This window comes from Lonchura striata, chromosome 4 (assembly GCF_050655825.1).
Source record: "Lonchura striata isolate lonStrDom1 chromosome 4, ASM5065582v1, whole genome shotgun sequence".
In the NCBI taxonomy this organism is placed as follows: Eukaryota; Metazoa; Chordata; class Aves; order Passeriformes; family Estrildidae; genus Lonchura; species Lonchura striata.
In genome coordinates this window covers 6,852,276-6,859,604 of record NC_140706.1, presented here as the reverse complement: position 1 = coordinate 6,859,604, position 7,329 = coordinate 6,852,276, and positions in this window count along the sequence as shown.

Genomic DNA, 7,329 nt, shown 5'->3' with positions numbered 1-7,329 from the left:
GATCAGATTTAAACTCATAAAAGCAGGAAGACCAGGCTAGGGCTGAAACAGCCTCTCTAATTCCCTGTGACGTGCCTTTGGGCTGTGTTTAGCAGAAATGCCATGTGCCATTGATTAGAGCCTGCCCAGTGCAGGGCCACACTGGGAGTGGTGTGGCCCTCTGAGTGCTCGGTTCTCATGGCCTTCTGCACAAGACTCTGCCTCTTATATAATTTCACTTCATTATTGTAGTGTTAGTTTCTCTCAGATTACTATTTTTTTAATTGCCCTTTCTTTTTTCAGCAAAGGAGGGGAAAAGATACGATCAGCTTTAATGGATGGGAATTTTCCTTGGTTGAGCAGTCAGTGCAGTGACTGACTCAAGCCTGCAGGCACCCAAAGTTGTACCTGCAAGCCTAGTCAATCAATTTGTTCCCCTGAAGCAGTGATGAAACTGTTTCAATAATAAAAAAACTGGTTTACTAATAAAAGCTTACATCTCTCTGGCCCAGTAAGCTGTGAGAAATGCAGTTCTAGAAAGCAAAGGAAATCTAATTTCCCCTGGTATTGACCCTTACAGTGTCTCAAAAATAAGTAGCTGAAAATTTAAAAGGAAAGCTGGTGTAGCAGAGGCCAGTCTGGATTGACAGGAAGGGCAGTTTGACCTCTGAAAATAGAGGACAATATTAAGATCCAGGCAGAATCTGGTCTCTAACATAGAGTATATGTTTAGATTCATTCTGCAGAGAGAGGTTACACCCAGCAGAACCAGAGGCATCCTTAAAAGTTATCCTCCTCCTCTTCCCTCATCTCCCTCCATCTACTTATCTTTTAATCATATATTTAATTTTTTCGGCATGCTCCTTTTCCAGCTGGACCAAGAGCTGCTGTGGAGAGTGAGCAGTAAAGAGATGAACAAGTTTATGAAATTTGGGTGGAGTGAGGATCCCTCAAAGGCAGCTCTTCTACAAGCTCCCTGCAGGATTCCCCTGCACTGCACAGGACTGCACTGTTGACAAGAACAATAAAAAAAGGGGGTGGGATAGGGAAAGTTGCTTCCAAGTAATTGCTTATGCTATTTTTCACAGATTTTACAGTGTCCCACATGCAAATACACCACAGTTTGTGGAAGATGGGGCTTAAGTCATCCCAGCTTAGTTTAGGATTTATACCTGAGTCCCAGCTGAGTGATTTTCCAGAGATGACAGAGAAAGGGAGTCACCATCTCTTCTAGCTGAATTTTGTTCAAGAGAGACCATTTGCTGTCTAGGTTCTGGGGAGAGCTGCTGGATTCAGTGGTGGGAAGGAGGAACAGGGGCTTAACCCAGTTCTTCCCTTCACATTCTCCCATGGTCAGTGCAGGCAGCTCTCCCTGGAAGGTCTCAGGTTTGTTGTCCTCAACATCTGGTCCTTCTTGCCATCTCCTTCCTGGGAAACATCCCAGTCTGATGCTGCTGGACCACACAGCAGACAGGGGCAGGGAGTGCAGAATATCACCTTACATTCTCCTGCTGTGCACTGACTGGACTCATCTCATCCCATGCACTTTTATTTTCCTGCTTGCTGCTGCTTGGAAATGGATTCCTGCATTTCTTTGGTCCAGCAGGGAAAATTCTTGGCTGCAAAGATGAATCTCACAATCCAGTCTGCAGGCCAGCAACCCCTGGCCAGCTTCCAGGCACAGAATCTTTCTGATGTGGGGATTTTCCATCGAGGGTATTCTGCTGCCTCTTCAGATGTTGAGAGAATTGCATTGTAAGAGTGGCTCTCTGCTGATAATCACCCTGAAAGCCAGAGGAAAAAACTGCATGCAGGGCTGAATACAGGGGCTACTCCCAAGCCTTGCAGAAGTCAGCCCCTGGATGCCTTTCCAGAAATTTCTGGACATTGGTGTTTTGGGACTTGTCTGTCCAGCCAAAAGGGCAGCTGTTGCCTATATTTCCACAGGTCAGAGACTAAAATGTCTAACTGCAAAAAAGCCCAAAAAAAAAAAAAAAAAAAAAAAAGAGAGAGAGAGAAAAGGGAGAGATATTTTCTCTTAATATGTTTTATGTGTTTTTATGATTTTTGGCATATTGATGGTGCCTGTTTTTCTCTTCATAACTCATTGTTTTACAAGCATCTGAAACACCACACTGCTGTCTCCCTCTCTTTCTCAAATTTCATAAGCCTTATGTTATAAGGTCTGAAAGAGGCATCCACCTCCTACAGTGCTGAGGGCACTCCAAGAGCTGTCCCCACAAGTGTGCAGAATGTTGCTGGAGCACTCTCCATGCCCAGTCAGCATCTCCATGAGCATCAGCTGCTGCCCACTGTGCCCAGCCTCTGGCAGCCTCCAGAAGTCCCATCCCCACCAGCCCAAAAGTTCTCTCTGAGCACCAGGAGGGGACATGACCACATGGAAACCATCAGGGTCAATCCCACGTGCAGAGGGGAATGTACAGAATAATAGCCAGAGGGTTGCTGTGTGTCTAGGAATGAAAGCTCAATGAGAAGCTGCAAAGTTCCTTGTGAAGGTGACAAATCTCTTTCACTTTCCATCCGTGGCAGCAGGTCTGGGAAGGGAAGGCTGGTATGGAGTAAGCAGTGTACAAGGGGCTGGTGTCAGTGCTGATTTCCAGGATTCCAGGTCTTGCTGGGTGATTTTAAGCGTTGGGGGGATGCTGTTCCAAACTCACAGTTGTTCAAATATCTACTTCTAGGCAGTGGTTAAATTTTTTTTGAGTCAATGGCTGATTGGGATTAATTGCCATGTTTTCTCAATTTATTCAATTTGGGGTTAATTGCCCCATCAGGGGAAGCTGTGTCTTGAAGCAAGGGCTTAAAATCTAATGTGCTGCTGGTGAGTGGCACCTCAAAAGAGACCCAGGTGAGCTCCCATTCTGTGCTGGGGGCAGAAGAGTACTTTATATTGTTAATGAGCCCTAAGAAGTTCAAGCTTAAAATTTAAGCTTTGTCCACAGAAGAAATTGAGAACTGTTGATGCACATATGCAGAGAGAGCATGCAGAAATATGGTGCCAATGCTCAAGGGGGGCTGTCATGCTTTCAGTTCCTGTTTTGGTTGAACTATTGAGATTAATAGTTTGGGTGGTTTTTTTTTTTTTGGGTGGGGGGGTCATCAGGAGAACAGAACTTCAGGACTGAGAGAATATGGCTTGCTGAGTCAAGGATCAGAAAATTTCTCTTTATTTTGGGTGGAGACAGTCACAAACCCCTCTGAAACTCTCACACTACATGAGCACATGCTGGTAGATTCTCCTTTCTCATAAAGCTTTCCCTCCTAACTACTGTTTTGTCCTACTTGGCAGCTGAAGTGTTATGCTTTGTTCCTCTGTATATTCAGCTTTACTGTCATTAAGTGATGGGTGACTGTACTACTTGCTGCATGGTTTCTAAGCTTTTTATTTTTCTTTAATTGCCTAGGGACTTCTGTGTCAGAAGAGAAAGGTGGCACAGATCATGATAGAAACAGTGGGTTTCAAGAAGACAAGATATCAACGAACCCAAATGTGATACATAAGAACTCTTAAGAGGTACGACTAACAGAGGATAAAATTGTCAGGTTTTCAGGGTAGCTGAGGGCTGAGTTCAGGCTATCCAAATGCAAGAATGCAGGAAATTCAGTAGGTGCTGAGCTGGGATTTTCTGAAGGGATTTTCTGTAACTTCAACACCAGAAAGACACAGGAAAAAAAAAAAAAAAAAAAAGAAGAGGTCAAATTTCTAAGAATAAATCTGAAAAAACAGTATAAGTATTCAGGGGTGAAGCCAGAAAGGCCAAGGCACAAAATGAGACCTCAAAGATAACCATAAATAATTTTTTAAGATCCATTAATAGAATGAGGAAGATCAAAGGGAGGATTGGTCTGCTACTCAGTGGACAATGAAAGCTGTCTGCAGATAATTACAATAAGCTTGAAGAATACTGGAGATGGGGAAAAATTATTCTTTTTCCAAACTAGCTTGGGAATTGCAGTCCAGTCAGATGAATGGTTCTAGAAGAAAATAAAATCAACCATAACAAATTGTCTGTAACTTTTGAAAAAATAGTTGGAAGACAAGTAGCAGTCAATATAGGTTGGTCAAAAATACATTGTATTAAACTATTTTAATTTCCCTTACTGTGAAAAAAACCCTTGTGGGTTGGTTTGGGGAGGCTAAAAGGTTGCATAGCTTGATTTGAAAAAAAAAAAAAAAAATTAACATTTGCTTGGTAAGTTCATGGCAGGCATAAAACTAAGAAGGACTGCAAGCACATTGGAGGAATGAGTTATATTTGTGTGGTATATGATACAAATTTCTGAAGAAATTCAGTGCAGGACAAGTGAAAAGTATTCTTAACTAGACATATTTTGCTAAGAAAATAGTCTGGGAAAGAACTGGCTAAAAACATTTCTTCAGAAAATTAGCTGTGAGTAGACAAAGACTTGATGTTGTCAGCATGACAAACATCCCACCATCAGGGTCAGACAGGAAGGCTCTCTTCTCTGCTCAGCATGGGAAACCAATAGCCAGTTCTCATTAATGAATTTTAAGGGAATTGTGGATGTACAGAACAGAGTTTAATGTCCTCTTCTGATAAAGAGTGTGAGGGGTTTGCCTATTTTATTTCTTTAATCTCTGATCTGTGAGTAAAAGTTGAAATACTTGGGGTTAGGTAGTGCCACAAAAAGAGCAATTTCAAAAAGGACAGGAAGGTTTTCTGTGTTCATGATAGTCAGGACAAATAGTAGTGTTTGTAAAATATCACAAGGGACACTTAAATTGAGTGTTAGGAAAAGCTCTTGAAGGACAAGGGCTGTAAGGCTGTGGAATAGGTTTCTTGGAGAGATTGTGAAGTTCCTATTATTGTAGGGTCATTAAGAACAGCTTGGGTAAACCTTTGTCAGGAATGACATATGCAGATATGCCTTCAAGTAAAGGCATCTTTCATTCCTTCCAGGGCTATTGTTTGATAACTCTGTCCAAATCTGGGGATGGGACTGATTTACTGAGAGAAATTCTCCTGGCTGTATCATTATTTCCATCCTGAGAGGGTACTGCTTTGCATAATTCAATCCATTTATTGCTGTTCTCTTATGTGTAACTAAACACCTGAGGTGGGCAGAGAGAGGGCAGTTGTCAGACACTGCCATGGGAGGGCTTGGCTCCAAGTGATCAAAGATGCCATCATTTGGATGGTAGACATTCTGTTAAGGCACCATGATGCTGCTCGCCACTCTTGCTGTTCCCTTCTCTAAATATGTTGTCTTTATCAGAGAGAGCCTGGGGAACTGTAAATCTTTGAAGAAATTCTCCATATGCTGGTGATTTTCAGGGAACTCTGCCATACATAATTTCTGATAGCAATGTTTGAACAGAGAATTAATTTACTTTGGGTCCTTGGTTAATCCGTCTTGCAGTAAGAAGAATATTGGCACCAGGCTGGAAGTTAAGCAAGGTGCTAGTTTCCCTTTTTCTCTCTCTGAGCTTCACATCCACAGTAATGTTGGAGTCAGGAAGCAATGTAGGACAGGGTGTTCAGTGATCACAAAAAATCAGTTTTGTGTAGCTGAAGTAATCTTTTTATTCCAGGAGCTTTTAATGAGAGCAAGTTTTATATAACTCCTGTTAACATGGCAACATATGAGCTTGCATGCATCTACAAGAAGAGGCTTTAATAACACACTAGTAAATAACCCCACACATTTCTCTGGGAAACAGCAGACTTAGGGCAGGCAAAAGGATCAGACAAGGGTCCTGCAGATTGATAAGCAGCCTCATAAAGAGGGGAGGGATGACATAATCAAAATCATGACACTTGAAAAGATTTATGTTTATGGATGTTCAGTTCAAAACATATATTCAAATTCTAACAGATCACAGCCTTGGCCATCGACCATCACCCAAGGAATCCTTTCTCCATAGATTCTGTTTCAGTTCTGACCAATATCTGTCTTCACTGGAAGAAGCAGAGTTTACCATCACTGGGAAGCTTCCTCCAGATGTTTGAAGACATGTGTTTATAGTGAAGATAAACATTTTGATTTACCTTTTATCCAGTTACTAAGCAGTGAATCTTTCTTTCTCCCTTTTGTTTCTCTTTTTAAGCAAACAGCTTGGTTAAATTCTATGCTCACCTTTTCCTTAGGTAATTTGGAATACTGCAGAAATAAATATTTTCTGGGCTTCTCTTATGAGAAGCTCCACAGTCTCTGAAGTGGGAATATAGTGTCACATCTCAATCTGTCAGACTTGATTTAGCTTCAAGCACTCAGGGGTAGCAGATGAAATACAACCCCATGTAGATGAACCGTAGATATTATCCACATCTGGAGTTTAAACACATGAAGCAAAATGTATTTAAAGGCAGGGGATGTCAGTTTTTGCCATAATTTGGCAGGTAATGTGGCCAATTATATTCAGCAAGAATTACAGCACCTTTAAAGACAATCCAGCTCATAAATTGCTTTCAAAGGCAATACAGATTTTATAAGCAGTACTCCAAAATAGATCAGAGTGACCTCTTAGCTATGTTAGAAAATATTTAGATATAATTTTAAAGGAGCTGCCGAATTTGGCTATTCAATGAATGTATAAATCCATGTGATCTGTCTTTGCCCATCTGGAGACTGCAATGTTAATGAGTTAACTGCTGAACACAGTCTCTGTAGAGTCACTTGGATAATTTGAAGCAGCGTCGTTTCACACTAAGGATAAATACAGCTTTGTATAAAATGGGTTCTTGTCCCAGCAATAATTGCATGTGTGCTTCATAAGATGGTCTTGAATCACCCCATCAGACCCATTCCCAGAGCAGTAAGTGATGCAGGCATCCATAAAGGGGCAGTGCATCCACTAGTAGATTCACTAATTTTGTGGGGGAGTTGGCACATGGAATCAATTTGCTTTAGCAGTCAGAGACTCTTTTTATGGCAGAGAAAGCAGTTAGCAGAAAAGGAAAATGTACACGATTTATATTGCACTTCCATGTTTAGGGACCAGCAAAGCACATTTCCCAGCACAGCTAAGGTAATCTGTGGTTATTTTCATACCATTGTCAATGACAACTCTTCACAAGAAATAATTTTTTCCTATTGAAATGAACTTTTTCATACTGTGGCTCTCATTCTTCATGCTTGTAGCAGGTCTGTTTTTATAATGCTCAAGATTTACTCAGATTCACTAAGGATTAATCTGACCAAAACCAGACATCACCACTCCTGGTGCTGTTTGTGCTGATCTCACTATCAAACAAAATAAGGGTACTTTAGAGGTTGAGGTATCTGATTTGTGTGTGAATAGACAAGGAAAATATTATTTTTTTAGTTTTAAAGCAGTTTATTGAGAAATTAATAATTTTAAGATAG